Source organism: Mauremys reevesii, linkage group 2, assembly GCF_016161935.1.
Source record: "Mauremys reevesii isolate NIE-2019 linkage group 2, ASM1616193v1, whole genome shotgun sequence".
Taxonomy (NCBI): Eukaryota; Metazoa; Chordata; order Testudines; family Geoemydidae; genus Mauremys; species Mauremys reevesii.
Genome location: NC_052624.1, coordinates 19507984 through 19531661, shown reverse-complemented (window position 1 = coordinate 19531661; position 23678 = coordinate 19507984). Strand labels below are relative to the sequence as shown.

The following is a 23678-nucleotide window of genomic DNA, read 5'->3' as shown; positions in this document are numbered from 1 at the left end:
AGCTTTATGCTAGCTTATGTTAGAATAACAATGATGCAGTGGTATTTGTTTGAAAATGAAAGGATTATATGGTCTTTGTAAAATGAGGAATTTAGTTTTGGGGAGGGGCAGTGAAACAGTGATTTATTTTTTGTTTATGTTCCTATGAATCCTTTGATATGTCAACTTCTGTCACTAACTGTTAGGCCACTTGTAATTTCTTGTATCAACCAAGATGAAATACATACTGCCTCAAATAATTTATGTCAAATGCTGAACAGCATAGATGGCAGTGCTTATTGTGAGATTATAATGAAAATTGAATTTGGGGGTCTTTAGAAATCCATAGATAATTTATTGTTAAAAGAGCACACATGAATCATTCTATCATTTAATTGTCATGTGGATGCTCTTTCCTTTCAGCTTGTGCCGGGAACAAATTACAAAAAGAGTGATACCCCATACAGGCTATTTTACCAATGGCCCTTTGATTTTATGCTTGCTAATACTGCCTTTGGGATACCATGCATTGTTCCTGTGGTGTCTAATCTTGCTCCTACTGAAGTCAATGAGACATTTTAAAACGTTGAGTTGTATTACGGTTTATGCAGAAAGAAAGATATACTCTTGATTGTAATGCAAAGAGCATGGCTTGAATTTATCTCATAAGTTTTTGAGGAGGGGGAGGAATTTGGTGCAGGAAAATAGAGGAGGAATAGGATTGATAATTAAAATTGTGTAAGAAGAAAATCAGAGGCTCTAACGAAAGGATTTAACCTCATGCTACAGTGCATATTGAAATGTAATTAATAATATTGGTGATTTCCCTTAAACATACAAACGTCCTCATCATTTTCTCTTTGCTCCATTGTTCAGAAGGACAAAACAGTGTATAATGGCAATATTCTGATATGGTTAATTGACTGGGCAGTATGTGTTACAGAAAGACAATTTTTTGTCAGCTACGACACCTTTCTTATGGAATAAAATATCATCTTTTGCTTGAATATTGTTGGTAGAAATGCTGCCATCAGAGAATCACACCTACCAGAAAACTGAAATTATTATTAGCAGGGTATAGTTCTCACTCTGCTTTAGTACCCACTAATTAAAGGCCAGATTCTGAGCCTCTTAGTCACTCTGTGTAATAACTTCTCTGTAGTTACAGTTGATACCTTGGCATCAGAATCGTCTCATACTGAGTATGGATACCAGAATCTGCCCATCTGTGCTTAACTACTAATTATAAATATTACTCCACAAATATATATTATTCTAGATATTCTACATTATAGTAACGGTATAGCAACTATACTAACATAGTACTGTGCTATATGATACTATAATCCTATACTATTTTGCTATAGAATACTGGATATATTGCTGGTTTATTAAAGTATCTGCACCTTTTGCGGTCATTTTCACCTGTGCACAGGGAGTGTGCAATGTTACCAAATCACAATGTTAATGTTTTGCACCACTTTGCGCTGGAGTAAATGACGACAGATGAACAGGGCAACAGTTAATTGGGAGCCCTGTGTTTACTGTAAATAGAGAAAATGACTGCTCAGAAAAGTGTTTGTTTAAACATGAAAGAAAATTGTAATATTTTTATGACTTGCGATGGAGGCAAAAACAAAGCTGTCTTGTTCTGCCCTTGGTGAAATGAGTTGTTATGGTGCATGATGCCAAGGAGTCACCTTTACTATCATTGTTTTTACGTCCATAATGCTTCATGATTTTACTCTTTGAAACACTTTTGGCATTGTACCTAACCTACATAAGTAATTGTTATTCCAAGAGCTGACACAGTTGCTGACTGAGCCAACAGTTGCATGACACTGATGAACTGCAAAAAGGCAAAATAGGCACCCAGGGTTGCCATTCTCTTTCAGGCTTGGCATATCAGTGTGTCAGGATATTTGGCTGGCACTTGTTGGAGTTGACGAAGTCATCTTAAGGCCACTACGCTATAGCAGCTTATGTAGGTTTACTCAACAATGCTTTAGATTTTGCTTTAAATCCTTTGCTATTTATAGCAGACTCTGAATTGTTTTCAGGTGTAATAAAGTAACGTTCTAGAACAGGCTTTTGCTGTATTGTAGTTATTATACTAGGACTATTTGAGAAAAAGGTGTTCTAGATTAATAATACATAATATCCAACAAGTATCATCATCAGTGTTTACAACAACTCTGTGCTCTGTAAACAAACAGGTACGCTATAATAATCCTCATCAGCAGAGAATCCCCACCATTCAGTAATGTGCAAAGAGAATTAGACTACGTGGCCAGGACAACAGACATGATATATCTTTGGCCCCTCCTATAATTTCCCTTATATGGGTATCTGTGACAGGATCCCTGGGGTACAATCTGGAACTATGGGACCACTGTTCTCTCTTAACTCTCCAGTCTGGGTTGTCTCACACAATGCTGGGACAAGCAGCAAAACCCCTCCAGGTGCTGTGATCACTCAGCCATCAGCATGTGGAGCCCCACACCCAGCTAAATTGCACGAAAGCTGCTTGAGACACTCATGAATCTACAGAGAGAAACACCAGCCAATCACCCCAGCCCCTAGCCTTGTACCCCAGAAAGATACAATCTTACACTGCTCAAGACTCCCTTGGACAGTGCAAGCTCATTAATTAGTTCACCACTCTGACAAAAGGGTAGTGGACGTTCAACAGCCCTTGCTAACCTCAGCTGAGATTTCCCAAGTGCTTCAACCAACAACACACTGTTTTAGGTAAAATATAAGACAGATATATTAAGATAGATTTTAAGTGATTATAAGTAGCAGGCATAGAGATCAAAGTTGGTTACACAAGAAATAAGAATAAATTCAGTCTAAATTCTACAGACTAAGCACGATTTGAATCAAGCAGTCTCTCACCCTAATAGATGTTACAGGCAGCTCACAGTTCTCAATACATAGACTGAACTCCCTTTCAGCCTGGGACCAATCTTCCCAGTTCAAAGTCTTTGTCTTCCAGATGATCTTCCAGGTCTTAAGATGGGGTGGGGCAGGCCCAGTGATGATGTCACTGTCCTTCTTTTATACTTTCTTACAGCTGCTAGAAAGATCCTTACTGTGACGTGGTTTAGGCTGCCCCCATTGTGTACATGCTCTCTCTGCGAGGCCATCAATGCCTGTCTTGCTAGCGATAGTTGTTCCTTTGTTGCCAATGAAAGGCTAGCTGTGGGCGTTCCACACTCACCACATATTGCAGAACTAAATTTAGAGCAATACTTCATAACTTCACATACAATGATAGTACATACACTCCAACAAGATAGCAATGTTCGGTGGACAAGACTTTTTAAATGATACCTCACAAGGCAAACTTTACACAAAACATATCATATCACAATGGTGAATATGGGGGTACAGGTGCTACTTTGAGGTACAGAGTGTCACAGTAGCTTACTTATAACCATGTATAACCAAAGATATAGCTATCTTTTGGGAACCATGGGAGAAATTCTCTATGCACACCATATAATAGGCCAAATTCTGGTCTCAGGTACACTACTGATTTGAATGGGGTGTACTTATGTAACTGAGGGGGGCATGGATCAGCATGCATATCACTTTCCCTGTAAGTACCCAGCCTGGGCCGGGGAAGCTAACGATCCAACCAGCGGACCAAATTCAGGGATGAATCACGGTCACGTGGCACCTGAGGCACGTTGCACATATGCTAAGAAGAAGTAGTATAACTGAAAACAGAGTTTAACTTAATAATTTATTTAAAAGTGCTGAAGACCTGACCCAGTAGGCTTATTAAGGTGAGAAGGAGGCATCTTTTATCAGCAGGAAGTATGAGACATAGTCCAAAACCGACATATCTATAAACAACAGATTTAGTTCAGAAGAAACAATATTCTGTGACCTGAAAAAGCTCTATGGAGGCAAAAGCTCTGCTTCGTGCTATTCCTCTGCTTCAAGAAAGTCTATTTATAACTCACATTCAATCTCTTCTAAGCTTCTGTCCTGCAAAGTGCTAGACACTCTATTTAGGTCCTGAGCACCCTCAACTTCCACTGAAGTCAGAGGGAGTTGATGGGCCTCATACCCTTGTAGGATCAGGCGTGTAGCAAGGTGTGAAATACTGTACTTCTCTGTAGCGTTCTTCAAAGAGAAAGCCATCTCAGGGCTAGTCTACACTTACCAGCCGGGTCGACGCGGTGAGTTCGACTTCTCGGAGTTCGAACTATCGCGTCTAATGTGGATGCGATAGTTCGAACTCCGGAAGCGCCGCGGTCGACTCCGGTACTCCACCACTGCAAACGGTGGTGGCGGAGTCGACCTTGGAGCCGCGGACTTCGATTCCGCGGCGTCTGGACGGGTGAGTAGTTCGAACTAGGGTACTTCGAATTCAGCTACGCTATTCACGTAGCTGAATTTGCGTACCCTAGTTCGACCCCGCTTCTTAGTGTGGACCAGCCCTTAGTCTACACTGGCATAATATGGACTTTGAAGGCAATAATCCATCATGGGTATTTAAAGAAGAATGAAGATGGAAAATAATATATTCAATAAAAGAGATTGGGAAATTACTTCTTGGCCATATGTTTCTACCTTTGTAATTAATAAACCTCTTTTTAATGGACTCAGTCTGAAACCCTTGATGTGCTTCTTTAGGGCTTGTCAGTGTGCTACAGCAAAGTTCACTTTACTTGTTTAGAGTTGTTACAATTAATTGGTTTTAGCCTATAAAATCACACTGTAGATTCTGTTTTCATATTGTGTCTGCATAATCCAGGCAAGACCAAGGGCTTCATCTCACCTCATCATGTTGATCTGATTGGCCGAAGTTATTCCTCCTCATTTCTCTATATAGCCTATAACATCTTTCCATTATTGTTATTATAATATATTATTTGCATTACCATAGTGGGTGGGAGCCCTAGTCATGGGCCAGACCCCGTTGTGCTAGGTGCTGTATTCCATAGGACTTTTCAGTGAGGGCGGAGGGGTTCAGCTATTCCCAACAACACACAGGGGAAAGAAGAGGAGGGAGGAACTGGGGCAATTATACATGTTAGCATGATGTGGGAAAGAGGGAAACCCACTCTTATTTGGATTATACAGCCAGGTCTTATGGAAAAGTTGCATGGAATTTTCTAGAAAATGATAGCCTTCCTGTAGGTGTGGATGGGAGGCATATACTAGTGCTTTCCCCCAAGCCTAGAGTAGGAAGGGTGAAGATCCTGGTCCCTCCTCACCTTCCTAGCCTGAAAGCCCCTGCATAGTAAAACAGATTTTTCTTCTGCAGTTTTGTCATTGTTTGCAAATGTAATGCATTTTTGAGATTTTATACAGTTATGGAACTTCATTCTCCAGGTTTTGTTTTTGTTGTTGGAAGATATTGTCAGGTATGCCTAGACAAGCCTCACTGGAAGGATGGATCTGAGAACATCGTATACAGAGAAGATGTCAAGATAATTAGCAAGGGAGGTTGTCTACTGAGAAGAGAGAGAGTGGAAAGAAGAATCAGAAAAAAGGTATTTAGTCTTATGGCCATGGTCTCCTCAACTGCCTACCAATGGGGATTAAATTAGATGACCTTTGTAGTCTCTTCTAAACCTATGGTTCTATGTTCCAATTATAGGAAAGAGAGATGCACACTCTTGTTGCATATTGCCACTGACTTGAAGAAAACCAATGAACAGGTTGGAATTTTGGGCCTGTCTGGATGAAGTGTGTATAACGGGTTAGGAGGTAATATTACAAGTAACTATATTAGACTCTTTTTCCTGCACCTCATCTTACCTTTCTGCTGAAGCCAGAGATCTGTTTTTATAGGTCTTTTCAGAAAGGAGTTGTACGGAACTAAACCTCAGGGCTATTGTATGGAGCACTATAAATGTAGGTGTTGCTAATAGCTGCTACAGACAGACTGTGCAATGCAATTTCTTAGTGAATAGGCATTTAATAGATCCACAAACATTTGCAAACAAAATATTAGGAATGCTTTTGAATAACTTATTAAATAAAACTATTAGGCTGTAAATTTATTGGTGTTCTTTATACAGGCTTTGCCCCTTTGCTGCTATTTTATAGATGTAGATATAAATACAACCTTAAAACCAGACCATCTAATTCTTCTGCATGTCCAAGCCTGCCAACCTTCTCACTCATATTTTCCTTTGCTTGAGGTATGTTTATACTGGAACTGGAGGTGTAATTTCTAGCTGGTGTAGACATACCCACACTGGCATGATTGAGGTAGCAAGCTAAAAATAAAGAGTAGTTGTGACATTGCAAGGGTGGGATGGATTAGCCACCCAGATTGCGATCCCATCTGGAACCCTCGACATGCACTTGTGTGGCTAGCCCCTCTGAACACCCTGTGGCTACACTACTATTTTTAATGCATTGGCTCAATAAGAACTTGTGTGGGTATATCCACCTGAGCTGGATATTACATTGTAGATGTACCCTGGAACTTTTCCTTGCTAAAGTTTTAATGAACTAGCATCATACCCTTCAACAATAAACCTATTATTGACTCTCAGCCAGACTGGACTGGAGCTATGCTGTGTCTCAATGTTTTGAATGGCCTGATCTATTTGACAGATCATCTCTGAAACTGATCTTTATAATCCTATGTGATTTTCAAATAGGAAAGAAGATAACAGTGTTATGAATATTCTGAATTCAGTGGGCCTAGTTCTCCTTTCACATAGGCCTGGTCTACACTGGGGATGGGGGAGATCAATCTAAGTTACGTAACTTCAGCTATGTGAATAACATAGCTGAAGTCGACATACTTAGACCTACTCACTACGGTGTCTTCACTGCAGTGAGTCGACTGCTGCCACTGCCCAGACAACTCCACCTGCACCTCTCACAGTGGTAGAGTACAGGAGTGGATGGGAGAGCGCTCGGGGGTCGATTTATTGCGTCTAGACTAGACACGATAAATCAACCCCCACTAGATTGATCACTGTCCGCCAATCCGGCGAGTAGTGTAGACATACTTAAAGATCTTACAGCAGTGTAACTCTATTGACTTTAACTGAGTTACTCTTGATTTATACCTCTGTGAGTGAAAATCAAGCTCATTGTAACTTAAAGATGTGGGTCTGTACTTGCTGAGCAAACCCTTTAATAAAATAGTATTATTCTGTTTCCCTTAAAATTAATACCTATGAAATCATTAATGTGTTTAGTTAATGTAGTTTAGCTAATATCTGGAGTTAAATGTTGAAATCTGCAAAGAGTATTGAACCAGGTGCATGGTAAATTAGGTGCTTTGACTGGTACCAAACTCTTTTATTGATAGCAGTTCTGTAAGGGCCAGTTAGCATACTGAGGATAGTCCAGATTTCATGTAAAACTGAGACCAACTACTGAGGAGGGTTAAAGCATGCTGGCTTTTCTAGACAACAAATGCCCAAACAGCATCCTGTAAGGACATTGTCCCACCATTCACCTATTGTTCTATCCCTTTCAGCAGAACCCCGGCAGTAAGCAATTGTACAAACAAACAAACAAACAAAACCCCCGTAAAATTAAGTTTTATAATAGGGAACCATTGACAACCAGATTATTATACCCAGGTCATAGATATTTCCACTAGCTAAATATATTTCCATCAATGATCATCAAAATTTACAGACAGCCAAAGTAAGAAAAATGCTGCTTGAGAACTTCTTCTAGTCAAAATCCAGTGCTTTAGGGTTTTGAATTAGAATAGTTACAAATGGATTTGTTGATTTAAGGATATTTTGTGTACTTTGTGTATTCTGACATGTGATGTTGATAGTGTGTTTGAACAGTTCATAACACTTTAACTCTTTGAATCTCAGTGTCTACTGTCATTAAATAATTGTCTGTTGAAATTATTTAAAAAAAAAAAAGAATTTTGCCAAGCCTAAATATGACTCTAGGTTTCCATAAGTTCAAAGAGTGCTGGCCTGGTGCTGAATACAACTGTGCCAACTGAGTTCTGGGCGAAGTGCCAGAAGATTGTTAAAACACCTTAGAACATGCTTATCCTCTCTTAGAACATTTCTGGGTACTTGCTCTATTACTATGGATTTTATTTCCTCACCAAACCAGTTCTCTCCCTTTGAACCACAAACAGTAATGGCCCATCTGTCTCTAGGCTGTTGTGTTTTACTTTGAAAATCAGTGCTAAGGACACATAGGAGTGGATTTTCAAAGTGATGCGTGGGAGTTTATACCAGGAGTGGAGCCAAATATTTTTCACTCATACTCATCAATGAGCAGAAACTTCTCCCTCTCATAAGAATGGCTATGTGTACTGTGCCCATGATGGGCATTTCTGTGATTCTTTATCTCGAGGGACAGTCCTGCAACTAGCCAAATGGCCCATATAAAAGTTTTCCTATAGGCCTTTCAGTCATTCTAGTGACGGATCATTTGTGATTGTATGTGACTCTAATTTTCCGGTGAATTGTTTACAGTTATGCCATGATGCCTACAAAACCCTTAAGAATGGGGAGACAGCTGGTGTACTGTGACCATTGCTTATTACATGTTGCAAAGCTGTGTCACTGTTTGCTTGTATCCACCTCTCGTATTAAATTCAGAGCATAAGCTCTTTGGAGCAGGAACCAGCTTTTTGTTATATGTGTGTACAGTGCTTGGCACAATGGGCCCTGGCCTCTAGATATTCCTGCAGTAAATACAATACAGAATAACAACAATAATGTACGAGGCCAAAATCAGCAACTGTAAATTGACTAAGGCTCTTAGGTGCTATAATAATACAAATAAATAATTACTACTAATGATAAAAACAGGACCACATCCTCAGGTGGTGTAAACCGGCCTAGTTTCCTTGCCAGATTATATTAACAGAGGAGCTGGCCCTAAATAATTTGACTGTTTATCTGACTTAGCTGGTTTGGTGACTCTCTGGTCCATGGCTGTACAAAACACAAAAAACCCACCCTGAAGCTGGAGCTTTATAGTAGTTTGGATAACCAGTATGTGTGTGTGTGTGGGGGGGGGGCATCCAGTAAGCAAGAGTGGGTTAAATTATTCTTTGTGACTATTGCCTCTTTCTTTTTTCACTAATTGTCTGTGAAGAGATCAAAATATTTATAGCCTTGGTCATTATTCAAAATCGTTTGACAAATCATTTATACAAGCAAATTTTGGTCTGAGGATCTGTCTATTTTTACAAGATGTTACATCTCTGAAAGGAAATTTCCCTTTTCACTGGTTGTCCTATAGCATTTCTTTACACATCTAGATCACTGACAATTTTCATGTCATTCTGAATTCTCCTTACAGTTATTACTCTTCCAAGGGTTATTTTACTGTGAGACAAATTCTTGCTTTTCGAGTGTTATCATTTTTCGTGGCTGAAAATCTCCTTTGATGCATTTAGTGTGAAGTTCTATCTTTGAGTGGTTTCCCTTTAAGAATCTTTGGGTTTCTAGCAGTTTTCTATTGAGAAATGTTTGCCCATTGAGCTATTCACTAAATTCACTGATTGATCTTGGAAAGTTGTCATCTTTGATAATATCATCATCATCATCACAGCATTCTCACTGTTGTATCTTGTGTTCCTTGGAGCTCCCTTAACTCTTTGCACAAGTGGAGAGTGGGTAGAAGCCTAGCTGGAAATTTATTTTTGCAGGTAACTAATGGGTGGCAGTGACCAGGACATAGCAGTCATGACTACTGGTTAGAGCGGGCATCATCCCTAGTGGTTAGAACACGTCAGGCACCAGGAGTTGAAGATCTTAAGGAGCTCAATCTATTCAGTTTATCAAAGAGCTAAGGGGTAACTTGATCTCTGTGCACAGGTACTTACATATGAAGAAGATATCTGATAATGAGGGGCTTTTTAATCTTGCAGACAAAGACATAACAAGATTCACTGGCTTTCTGCAGCCAGTGTATAGAGGGTGTCAAACTAGATGGCCACAGTGGGCCCTTTTGTCTTTATAATCCGTGAATATAGTGAATTACATACCGAACCTGCTTTAGTACATAAGCATAGTATGCCTAAACTCACAGCATTGTTTTTTGCCTTTTATAGAAGGCCCCAACACTGTATGTGGTGACGGGTGTTATATGATAAGAAATTAAAAATAAATTTAAAAGGACAGGACATGTATATGGACAATAAGAACACGCAGTTACGACAGCAAGAATTCAAAAAATAATAAACACCAAGGGTGAAATCCTTGTCCCATTGAAATTAATGGGAATTTTGACATTGGTTTTAATGGGGCCGGGATTTTACCCCAGAGCTTTGGAAGGGAAGTATAGCTTCATGCTTCATGGCATAAGTAAACCTCTGATGGGAGTTAGTTGCACAAAACTAAGTGATTGGGCAACAAAATGGCAAATGAAATTTAATGTGGATAAATGTAAAGTAATGCACATTGGAAAAAATAACCCCAACTATACATACAACATGATGGGGGCTAATTTAGCTACAACGAGTCAGGAAAAAGATCTTGGAGTTATCGTGGATAGTTCTCTGAAGATGTCCACGCAGTGTGCAGAGGCGGTCAAAAAAGCAAACAGGATGTTAGGAATCATTAAAAAGGGGATAGAGAATAAGACTGAGAATATATTATTGCCCTTATATAAATCCATGGTACGCCCACATCTCGAATACTGTGTACAGATGTGGTCTCCTCACCTCAAAAAAGATATTCTAGCACTAGAAAAGGTTCAGAAAAGAGCAACTAAAATGATTAGGGGTTTAGAGAGGGTCCCATATGAGGAAAGATTAAAGAGGCTAGGACTCTTCAGTTTGGAAAAGGGGGGACATGATAGAGGTATATAAAATCATGAGTGATGTTGAGAAAGTGGATAAGGAAAAGTTATTTACTTATTCCCATAATACAAGAACTAGGGGTCACCAAATGAAATTAATAGGCAGCAGGTTTAAAACAAATAAAAGGAAGTTCTTCTTCACGCAGCGCACAGTCAACTTGTGGAACTCCTTACCTGAGGAGGTTGTGAAAGCTAGGACTATAACAATGTTTAAAAGGGGATTGGATAAATTCATGGTGGTTAAGTCCATAAATGGCTATTAGCCAGGATGGGTAAGAGTGGTGTCCCTAGCCTCTGTTCGTCAGAGGATGGAGATGGATGGCAGGAGAGAGATCACTTGATCATTGCCTGTTAGGTTCACTCCCTCAGGGGCACCTGGTATTGGCCACTGTCGGTAGACGGATACTGGGCTAGATGGACCTTTGGTCTGACCCGGGTACGGCCATTCTTATGTTCTTATGTTCTTATGTTAGTAAGTAACTTCTTTATTGGTAGGTTACTCCATATCTCTCTTGCACAAGGTTTCCTGCACCTTCCTCGTAAGCAGCTGGCATTGTTGGAGAAAGGAGACTGGGATATATGGACCACTGGTCTGATCCATTATGGCAATTCCTATGTTTCGAAATAATTAACTGACATAAATTGCCCATTAATGGAGGAACTTGGCAAAGCACTGCAGAACGAGTTTCACAAGAATTAGGTCAAACTTCCCACAATTTAAGGCTAAAAACCTTCTTTCATTTTCTTTTAGGCCTGTGGTGCACATTACATTAGGAAAATGAAGTGTTTTTTCATGACAACATTTACATTAGCCTTGTGCATGTGCTTACACATGAACACATGGGCCAGTCAGTACATGTCCATGTACCTTTCAGTCTGATTCATACATATATTATGTACATATTCTCCTTAGCTACAGTATACTTGGAGACATACACACCTCTACCCCGATAGAACGCTGTCCTTGGGAGCCAAAAAATCTTACCGCATTATAGATGAAACCGTGTTATATCGAACTTGCTTTGATCCACCAGAGTGCGCAGCCCCACCCACCCGGAGCACTGCTGTACCACGTTATATCCTAATTCGTGTTATATCGGGTCACGTTATATCGGGGTAGAGGTGTAGTTACACATTAAGGTCCCCATCCTGCAATTGACTGTGTGGTCAGACTCCTATGCCCATGCACAGTAAGTCTCAGGGCCTGAATTAATTGTACTGTGAATACATGGTCAAATCTAACTCAACATAAATAATTTATTTAGGTCATGCATGATAGCACATGCTATTAGAACTGGATTGCACAATAGTATGTAGTCACAATGCATGTATGTTATATTTTCACAGTGTATGTAGGGCTTAAAATGAATTCATTTCAAAATTGCATTCAGAGTAGGCACAATGTTTTCAAAAAAGCCTCTTAATCTATGCCTGAAATATTTGTGAGCTTTCCTGAGCTTTGGGGCATTTTCCTGCACATTTACGTAATAGCTATATTATTATTTATTATCATCATTATTTTATTATTATTTCTTTATTATTCACTGAATGCCAATGGTATGCTTGGAATTCTATAGCACAATATGTACAGGGAGAAGCTTCATTTACCTCTTTACCAATAGGTCAGATATTGGGTCTAGCAGTATTCCCTATGCTCACACTAGCAAACACAAGCTCACACTGGTAATATTGGACCTAATAACAAAGAGAATTTTTTAAATTCTGCCCACTGTACTGGTCTATACCATACATTACCATGCCAACCCATACCATACCAATACGCTCTTCTTGCCTCAAGGAACTTAAAGTCTAAACAAGTCAGAGAAAAACAAAAACACTGTTCAAACACAGTGACAATCCATTTGTTGATCAGATGATGGATTTATTGCTAGTTCCTTTGCTACAAGCAATGAGAACTTGCAAAGCCGAGGAGAGGAGACACAGAAATATCTCCAACAGGGGAGTTAGGGCACCTTTGTCCAATAGGAGCTGTGCAAAGGGGACAGAACTGCCTGCAATCAGACTAGATCTGTTTATCTTTTCTGGATCTGTTTATCATTCCAGATCATCTGGCCCACTGTGTTTATTCTATGCAATTTAGAACATGGTTTCAAGCTGTATATTTTAGTATTAATACTTTTTTTAAAGTTAAATTTTATTTTCATAGATTTTAGGCTGAATTTTCCTCCCAGTTACAATTTCAATTCTGCAGATGTGCCGAAGATAGGAAAAGTTATAATCTATCAAAGAGACAAGGTGGGTGAGGTAATCTCTTTTATTGGGCCTACTTCTGCTGGAGACAGGGACAGCCAATAAAAGAGATTACCTCACCCACCTTGTCTCTCTAATATCCTGGGGCTGACAGGACTACAACAACCCTGCATAAACTACCGACGTCCATTAGGCAGCTCTCTCTGTTCGGCTATGTCTGCACTACAGAGGCACAGCTGTACTCCTGCAGCTGCACCACTGTAAGGTCTCCTGTGTAGTGGCGATGGGCTGATGGGAGAAAACTCTCCAGTCAGCATAATTCAACCACCCCGAACAAGCAGCGGTAGCTATGTCGGCAGGAGAGCGTTTCCCACTGACATAGTGTTGTCCACACTGGTGCTTTTTTAAGTTTTACTGACAAGGGTGCTAGTGTAGACATAGACTAAGTAGGTTATTTAGTTTCTCTCCAGCAGACTCTGGACAGAATCCTACAGAAAAGTTGAAAAGAAAAACTGACATTTCAAAATAGTTAGAATCACTGCTTTTCGGTGTTTATTTTATTTTAAACTGAACAGCAAACAATGACACTGGAATAGCTTTATCAATTGTTATTTGTTAAAACCCAGGGGAGATTTTCAAAGGGCAGTTACATATTCAGCTCCCAATGATTTTCAGTGAGCGCCTTAACTGGCCCTGGTCCCTTTGAAAATATTGCTCAAGAGATGGAAACCCTATCCATGTTGCATACACAGGTGCCCATTTTGCACATACAGATTGCATCAATCACAAATCTTGCAGGAACAAATTAGGAAACACTCTTGAAGATGTGATGCTTTGAGTTTTGCTAGTGATAGAATAGGCTAAAAATATTTTACAAAAGTGATCATCACTAATGCATCACTGCAGATAGCCATCATCTGCTCCGACTTTCTACTTTTAAGTTCTTGTTAAAACCCCCTCCTGCTATGCTGCCTGTAGCAAATCTTGATTTGCATGGAAAATCCCTTTTGTTGTCTCTTTTCCTTGACCTCTGTCTACTTGTCTGTCTGTCCATCCATCCACTGCAAGCGCCATCCTTTCTTGACTGCCTGGAAAGTTTCTGTAATGGGGTTGCTACCACAAGTACTAGTCAAGAACAAATTATTTAAGAAGTTAATATGAATGGGTGAGTAAACAGTCCTGTGAAATGCTGGAAATCAGACTGGATTATTCAAAACACCATTTCCAGACCGTTGTTTATCATTCCATGATAAGGAATATTTCTCTCTCTCAAATTCTTGCCAGTCAAACAAAATTTTCCTTCATCTCATTGCAAATTTAATTCCCGTCCTCCTCCCTCTAAATGCATACAGCGCCTCCTGCAGGGAAACAGCAGTGAGCATGTCAAGTGCATTTTTTCTCCATAGAGCCTGTGTACCTGGAAGGTCGCAATCTTTACAAAGTCAAAGTGTTGTGTGTCTGAGAGCTTTGCCCTACTATGGTGTAATTGAGATCAAGCTTTTAAAAGCTCATGACAATGTGTTTGCTTTTTAACCTGACCCAGCAAAAACAGAGAGCCTTGCTCAGAGGACTCATTGTTAAAGCTCCTGCATTTAACTGATAAGGTAGTGACACTACCAGTAGCAAAGAAAGAAACTAATAAAAAAGATTCACATGCCGTCCTTTCCCAGTGTATTAACATCCTGCACAGATTAGTCTCTAGAGTTCCTAACTGATGAGGTACAGTGTCTTTAATCATATTAAAATATTGTTATGAGACTTATTTAATAACAGGCAGATGTAACGAGTTCTCAGATCAGAAAATGGAGAGTTTAGTGCCATTTAAATGGCTGCTCATTATCCATCCTTATACTTTAATGATAGATGTGTCTATTACTTAAAAGGTAGAGGTTATATTCTGGAATGTTGGGATAATAAACGACTGGTACAACACATAAAGGTTATAAACTATCTCGTATCGTCTACAGTCCATGCATGACACTCACTTTGTTGTATGAAACCCACTGAACAAAAGGGGAAGATGCAGAAACATTTAAGAGTGACGGAGTTTGTCTTTTTGTTTCTTCTTGATTTCTAGGAGCTGAGTGTGGTGGATATGGGAATGTAAGGGGCAATCAAAATAATCAAATCCTGTCTAGTCTATGAACTGGAAGTTCATGAGTGAGTTCATGTGTGTTTGGATCCACAACGGTGGTTCAGTCCAATGACTAAACCCAATAGAACTCTTGCTTTAACAGAAGATTTGCTAAACAATGAACCAGTTACACCAAGGAAGAGAAGATGAACATCACCTCTGGTCTTCCTCTGCAATTTATAGACTCATCTCCAAAGATTTTCTTTGATGTAGAAACACCTTGTAAAAATTCACACCTTCCCCAACATGTGTATGTTTGCCGATCGATGGGTATTTCTCTTACTATGCGGTCAGGAATCAGAGCCTGCAGAACCAGTCTCTGGGCAGCCTAACGGGCGCAGTTGGTAGTAGGCAGACTGATTGACTACACCACATGCTTGGTTGGAAAAGTCAGCAGACTGGCTCTTAAGCCCAGCAGCAGTGACAGTTCAGTAGCTGGTCAAAGCATTTGCCCATGGCTCAGGTAGCTTCTGTGCCTGCTTGCTCCCAGCCTTGTTCCCACTGTTGCCCTGCATTGTCTCATCTCATTCCAGGTAACCCGACTGACCCTTGGCTCTGGCGCTCTGGCCTCTGACTCTGGTTCCAACTCTAGCTCCTTAAGCCTTACACATCTGAGGTCTGAATTAGCCCTTTTAACCAAAGCATTGCACAGAGGCAGTTATCTACCATGTCCTCTCATTCATTTTTGGAGTCACTGCTTTCCGACACAGATTTTCCCATCCTGTAGGTAGGGCCTGCAGTTTTGGTTCCCAGATGTAGTACTTTGCATTTGGCTGTGTTAGAATATGTTTTGTTGGAGCGTGCCATTTAACCAGGTGACTCACATCACTCTATAACTGTAACCTGTCTTCCTCCTCCGCCTGTCTTTGTGGCATCTGCTAACCTTGCCGGCAAAGATTTTATGTCAGTGTCAAATAACATTGGACCAAGAACTGTTCCCTGGGAAACTCCACTAGAAACAGTGCTCCTCCTGGATGTCTCCCCATTCCCTATGCCTTTTTTTAGATCTGTCAGTGAGCCAGTTTTTCATGCATCTAAAGTGTGCCCTGTTAATTCCATATAATTCAAGTTTTTTAAACAAGACATCACGTGGTACTAAATCAAATTCCTTGGCGAAATCCACATATACTATATCAACACAGCTGCCTTTATCAACCAGAATCACAATCTTCTATAAAAAAAATAACTGGTTTGTTTGACAAGACCTACTTTCAGTGAAACCACCTGACTGCTCCTTATACATGGGTGTATATCCCGAGAAAAAGCTTCAAAACCCTCTTTAAAACTTACTTCTTCTGTGACGGCTACAAAACATTCAAGAACAGTTAGGTAGTTGGTGTGCTGCATCTGCCACTTATTATACTAAATATGATAGGTACTGAAGCAGCTGGGAACTTTTCAATGACATGTTTAGTCCATCAGAAAATGCTGATTCATGAGAACCAAAACATTTCTTGGGAATGTATTGGTTCTACTCAACTTTCTCAGGTCCAGGATGGAATTTTTGGTCAAAACCAGAGAGACAGGGAGAAAAAGACACACCCTACATATCTCCCTCGTCCCACCGTGAGTGTCCTAACCACCAAGCTATTATAAGCCCTTTGATAAAGAGTTTGACTCTTTTTAAGTAACATATGTGTGTACAGCACCTAGTCTAATGGGGAGCTGATCCCTGATTGGAACCTCTCGGTGCTATCAGAATACAAATAGTAATAATAACAACAACAATAATGAAATTATTACTAATAAATTATTAACAAGTTGATAATGAATTAATTAATATTCAGGTAGGTTTTTTTTATTTCTCCAGTAAATGAAGCATTCCGTGTTCTTTCTGACGTCTCTTGCCAAGTCTGCATCTACATCTGCTCTTTGTGTTGCAAAAGAACTAGACAAGCATGGAAGCACAGTATGAGTGAAAGGGGAAACTAGAGAAAACCTTTCACTATCTCTAGAATTAAAGTTGCAATGTAGCCAGCTCCCATGATTTTATGAGTGGGAGGTGAAGGCCTTCAGCGCATCACAGAAGTCAGTCAGCATCTTCAGGATCAGGCCTTTAAAATGGTTTGCTTACGAAGCTGCAACTGCAAGATTGAAATAAAGAGTTTTCTGTAGGCTGTTGAAAATATTCTTCCGCAATTCTGCAGCTTGTTGAGAAGACTGAGCTCTGAGTGGTCTTAAAGCAGAAGCACACATTCTCTTCTAAGTCTTTGTTGTTCCACTGTGATATGACTCATCCTGGGCCTGCTTCTGCTGCCGTTGGAGTCCATCATAATGCGCCTGGAGCCCACTCAGGCTCTATGTGACCTTGGGCAAATAAGTTAACCACCTGAGAACTTGCAAAGTACTCAGGGTTCCCTGAGAGATGCTGGTCTCTTTTAGTTACCATTTTGAAGTCACTGGGAGCTGAGGGAGCCCAGCCCCACCCAGCAGACGATCAGCCCTTTGCAGGATCAGTTGCACTGTGCCTATGTTTCTCAATCTGCAAAATGAGCACACTAATACTTACATCACAGGAATGTTGTGAGGTTTAATTAATTATTGTAAAGCACCTTGAGAGCCTAAATTGAAAGATGCTCTGAAAATGCAAAGTGTGATTTATTATCATTATCAATAATAATAGATTCCAAAGCACGAGAAAGTAGAAAGTGGAGGTGGAGTGTGGGAATAATTTTCCTTAACACCGAAAGTATATTCTTGCACCAGTATACCTCAAAACTTCCGCTAGCATCCACAGGAATTTTGTGCACACATAGAAAAATGGAATAGCTGCAAAATCATGTGAAAGAAAGGACTAATGAAATCAGTTATTATTATTTTTTTATTAATTCAATGATAGAGCCCTAAATGTCCTAGGTGCTTTCCAAGCAATTAAGAAGGGTGGGTCCTTGCCCCGAGGAGCTCACAGTCTCAGTACCAACAGACAGACAAAGAGGGAGAGGTTGAGGGAAGGGGAACAAAGCACAGTTTATATACAAATCACCTCAATTCACTGTAAGCAGCCTGGCAAATGTGAGTTTTTGAGAGCTGCTGAAATGGGTCCTTGTGGATGAATGAAAGGAGTTCATGGTAAGGATGGGACCAGAAGCATGTAGAAGAAAGTGATTGTGCTTGAACCTAGCCAAGGAGTCACTCAACAAGGATGTATTGACCAGATAGTTATTGTATGGCATGGCAATGCAAAGGCTCAGCTTTGTCAGCAATAATATTATCAGTAACTATTATTTGAGGAGGGGGAAGACCTCTGTATTTCAAAGAATTTGAAATATAATGTCCTCTTTTCTAGCTTTGCCAGAAACATCACCAGGACATCCACTTCAAAAGAACGGCTTGTCTAGAATTAAATGATACTTGAGGCCAATTCCACAACTATGCAGTGATATTAAGTAAGTAGCATATTACATGCAAATCCTTGTATCTTTAAAATACAAAGGAAATTCTACAGATTAAAAGCTAGCAAAACAAGACGTTATTCAGTTAATCAGCAGTACTTCCTTCAAGAGCCCTATGCTGAAACTGGAGGCATGAATAGCCTACCTTGTGCTTAGAAGTTGTTTGAATCATTTACCTGGTCTTTTTAGAAAGAAAAAAAAATCAAAACAAAGTAATCTTGTGCCAGCAGGGAAAAAAATACTTTCTGTCAGCTGTGGCACGTTTAAACACCCTAAATATTTCATCAGACACGCCACTTACTTCAGTGTTTTAAATAAGATTTAATAAACAGGTGCATGTTCAGACTTGCACAGTCCTACTTTTGTCTGTAGTTGGCAATGTACTGCTGCGTGTGTTCGACTGTGCAGTTAAGAATTTTAATTACTTACCTGTTCAAAACAGACACTCGCTCTCTTTTAACTGTTTATTAAAAAAATACCCATTGTGCAAAAAGTCATCCTTATAATGTGGAGCCATGGTCATAAACCTTTTCCATATCCAGTCCCCATTTTCCACACTGGACTGCCTGGGGCTTCCATTCCCATTTAGCTGGGTTCTCGCAGGCCCCCCATCCCATTGAGCAATATGGAAAAGGCAGAGAGTTCACAACCCTCTGACACCTGTTTGTGACCCCCCCACCCCGCATGCTGTGGACTATGCCGGGAAATCTGGGGCTTGACCGATATACTCACTTGGACATCACTATAAGCAGAGATTTGTAGCAACCTCTTAAACAAATGATTGTCAGGCCTGTGCTCAAGTAGCCCTCTCTGCAGCTGGTGATCTTGCCAAGTCCTCCCCCAAATTCTACCTTTCCCATTTTTAGAAAAGTTGATTATGGAGGCTGTGGTGAAGCAGCTCCAGCATTATCTTGAATGCTTATATTTCCTTGACACCTTTGAGTTTTGTTTTAATCCAGGCTATTACAGTATGACAACTGTACTGACTTGGTTGGTTGATGATCTTCCCTGGTTGTGGACAAATTTCAGGTCGTCCTTGTTGATTCTTTGAGATCTGCGAGCGGCCTTTGATACTGTATCATCCACCATGAGCATGAGAAATGTTGATGCATCCAGACACCCTGGTACGTGTGGATGAAGTTGCAGTTGCATGGCTCTTCTCCTTCCTTTCTGTGATACCCCAGAAGGTAAATGTGGTTCATGTGTCCCAAAAGCTTTCTCACGTGGGGTGCTATCTTGTCACACTCCAATTCAACACATGTGTGAGGCTCACTCCCTGCTGCAGTGTAGACATACCCTTTGGGACTGTCCCTGAGGATCACTTGGGGAGTAAGTGACATGTTTTGATCTGCAGTGTGATCAGGATGTAGATGACACTCCAGTCTGTGTCTCCTTTTATTTAGAACTGGTCAGTGCTGTGTCTCATCTTTCCCAGGCTAGCGGAGACTGAATCTTGGATGGGAAATGATTGACAGAGGCTAGGTCTAGATAAGATGGAAGTGATGCTGTTTGGATGGGGAAAGTAACTGGAGGAAGTGATAATGGTGATGTCCGCTCTTTCAGTCAATCAGGTTTACCCATCTTTTGGTAATAAAGGTCATGACCTGGGGTCCCAGAGTCCTAATCAACAACCATAACAATTATTATTATTTTTCATTGTTTGTATTATGATAGCCCCTAGAGGCCTAAACTAAGATCAGAATACAAACATATAGTGAGAAAAAAATCCCTGTCTCATAGAGCTTATGATCTAAACAGACAAGACAAGCAAGCTGATATGTCCAGGGTAGCCAGTACCGCAGTGGAAAAGCCAGGACTTGAATGCAGCTCTCTTACATGCCTATATGGTGCCTTATCCACAGCACCACACCTCTTCCCTGAAGGACCTACTTTCCGTTTTGTAAAGGCAGTGGATTCCAGTTGAGGAGTGAGTCTGATTTGACCAGGCACGTGTAGAGACTTAGCCTGAAAGTGCAGAGACCCTGCTGGGGGGGGTTATTTTTTGCTCTCTTCAGGTTTTGTACAGAGCTAGCTTTGCAAAACTGGACCTGGTAGCAGTTAAGGTGACTTTTTCAGAACTGGACCTAGCAGCAGTGGAGCTGCCTCTGTGAACCTGGCTAATCCTGTGAGAAATTACCCAGGTTCCATGCAGGCATGTACAGCCCAGGCTGAAGCATGCACTGCAGCAACTACACTTTTCTGGGACCTAAATTAGATAGACTAAAGCTAGCTCAGATATGTCAACTCAACGTGTGATTGCAGTGTAGGCATATCCTGAGTCTAACTGGACTGGTGAATGCAGTTCAAGTGGGTCGGGAATGGTTTGTGAATAAGAGCTCAGATCCCCAACAAGGTAATTCACTGAAACCAAAGAAAAGGTAGTTGTGGTTTCATCTCCCCAGTGACTCCTGAGTGCAAGTAGGGAAGAGAGACACTAGTAAAAGTTCCCCACATTTCAAGCTCCTAAATCCTGGAAGCCAATAAGTTTTTAAAAGGGAGCCTGAGACGAACATTATATTATAGACAGAATCTCTGGACATCCCTGGCCTTTACACCTGCTAATGACACTTAGCAGGAGGGTTACAGTTCAATTGGATGTTGGGCTTGTGACTATTCTTTTTGAATGCAGGCTTTACTGCTGCCATCTATGCCTTCTGCTGCTGTCATGAGCTCCATTAGGGTATGTGTACACTACAGCTGGGGGTGAGCCTCCCAGTGTGAGTAGGCAGATTCACGCTAGCATGCTAAAACTAGCAGAGGAGATGTTGTGGCTCTGGCAAAGACTCGGGCTAGTCACCTGATCTCAGACCCAAGGGGTTGGGGTGGGCTTCACAGTGTGAGCCACAATGTCCATATGGCAATTTTTAGCATGCTAGCTTGAATCCTGCTAGTGTGAGTCTGTCTGCCCACGCTGGGAGGCTGACTCCCAGCTGCAGTGTAGACATACCCTTTGGGATTGTCCCTGAGGGCCACTTGAGAAATTTAGCTGGCTCAGAATCCAGCTGTCTGCTTACTTTGTGGTGGTCCACTCATGAAGCATATTGCACAATTGCTCCATCAACTGCTACCTGCTTAGGCACCTAAGTTCTGTGATCCAAGAACGTCTCACCTAGACTGGACCTGAGGTCTCCCACTACCCAGGTGGGTACCCTAACCACTGGAATACAGAGTCTCTCTCTCTCTCTCTCTGCTGCACTGTGAATAAATATTTAAATAGTCCTCGGACCATAGAGTGAGAGAAGTTAGGGCGGTGTGAGACCCGGAGTCCAATCCTCTGGTCTTTCATTAGTTAATCCAAAGTGGAAAAGCTTCAACAGGAGATGTTGAGGGGACCCCTCCACACACACACACCCATCAGAACATAGGCAATGTGTGTGGGGGGGGGGGGGCACGTGGGATCAAGTGCTCCCCTCCCCCAGATTTCTGTTTGGCCTGCCAGGGGTGAGGGAGGGAGAGTGGCTCTGTCCTTCTCCTGCTGCACTGTCCCCCAGCACGCTTAGCTCCTGTCCCTGGCAGCCGGGCAGAAGGAGTGGGACCAGCTGCTTCTCATGCTGGCCTCTCTGGGTTGCTGCTCTGTGCAGCGCAGCAGCTGCCTGAGAGAGAACCTGGCTGGGGAGGCAGCAGCCCAGCCCACCCCCTCTGATCCCGGCTTCTGGGGACAGGCCTAGGAGGGAGAGGAGACTCCAGCTCTCTTTCAGGCAGCCATCATGCTGCACAGAGTCAGTGACCCGGAGTGGCCAGTTTTAGCCGGCGTGGAAAAGAGGAGACTAAGGGGGGATATGATAGAGGTATATAAAATCATGAGTGATGTTGAGAAAGTGGATAAGGAAAAGTTATTTACTTATTCCCATAATACAAGAACTAGGGGTCACCAAATGAAATTAATAGGCAGCAGGTTTAAAACAAATAAAAGGAAGTTCTTCTTCACGCAGCGCACAGTCAACTTGTGGAACTCCTTACCTGAGGAGGTTGTGAAGGCTAGGACTATAACAATGTTTAAAAGAGAACTGGATAAATTCATGGTGGCTAAGTCCATAAATGGCTATTAGCCAGGATGGGTAAAGAATGGTGTCCCTAGCCTCTGTTCGGCAGAGGATGGAGATGGATGGCAGGAGAGAGATCACTTGATCATTGCCTGTTAGGTTCACTCCCTCTGGGGCACCTGGCATTGGCCACTGTCAGTAGACAGATACTGGGCTAGATGGACCTTTGGTCTGACCCGGTACGGCCATTCTTATGTTCTTATGTTCTCCCACTCCTTGCCTGCACCCAGCTGTCAGGGAGAGCAGCCAAACATGCTGGGGCAGGGGTGCAATGGGAGGACAGGTAACCCTGGAAGGGTGGGGAGAGTGTGGTGGCCCCGGGCTGGGCGCAGGTCAGGAAGGTCTTTGGGCAGAGGAGACACATGGGGTGGTCACATGTCCTCCCCGTTAGATTGTGCCCTCCCCAGTGTCAGGAGGCATGCGTTGTCTATGCGCCATAATATCCCATAGTCTGGTGACTGAGGCACCCTCCCGGGAGATGGAAGACTCCTGTTCAAATCGTTTCTCCCCCGCAGGTAGAGCAGGGAATTCCACATTCCAGGTGACTGTTCTAACCACTGGGTTAAAAGTTCTAAGTGGGGTGGCACTGGCACGACCCCCTCTAGCTGTTTGGCATGGAGCAAGGCAGGCGTGGAACTCATTCCTACCAGAAGCAGCTTAGACACCTAATGTACCTGACTCGAGGAGATGGGTTCCTGTTAGTGGATTGCTAGCAGCGATAGGCATCTTTCTGCAGCCTGAACTTTGATGCCTATCTCTGAGAGCGGGGAGGGGTTTTATCACACACCCCTGTCATTGGCATCTCCCATTGGCTAGTTTAGGCAGCTCCCCACCTTGCCTGCTAGTTTTTGGGTGTCCCATTCTAAGGTACCTGTCTCTCCCTATTCATTGTGTAGGAGCCTAGGTGCCCTAACTCGGCTTTGCGGATCACAGTGTTGTTCCTGTGATTTTCTAGGAACCTAAAAGGTAGGCACTGTGATGCTCAGTGTTGCAACACCTAAGTCCCTTTATGGATCCCACCCTGAGTCCTGACTATTTTAGGGGACACCTAAGTCTTCATGCTGCATCCTGGCAGTGGAGATCTTTCGGAAATTTGCTGGCAGTCTCTAGATTTACATACCTAAGGTCTGGGTACAA

General features: G+C 41.7%; 1 long non-coding RNA gene across 3 annotated transcripts in view; it reads left to right on the top strand.

Annotated features, from left to right (window-relative positions):
- Window positions 1–23678, top strand: part of LOC120398433 — a 173706-nt gene that overhangs the window by 115345 nt on the left and 34683 nt on the right. The window contains exons 2-5 of one of the 3 annotated variants that reach the window (XR_005594406.1): window positions 5354–5492; window positions 5600–5709; window positions 18393–18492; window positions 19528–19685. This is a non-coding gene — a long non-coding RNA (uncharacterized LOC120398433). The remainder of the gene's footprint in view (window positions 1–5353; window positions 5493–5599; window positions 5710–18392; window positions 18493–19527; window positions 19686–23678) is intronic. The other 2 variants (XR_005594408.1, XR_005594407.1) reach the window with 2 other exon arrangements.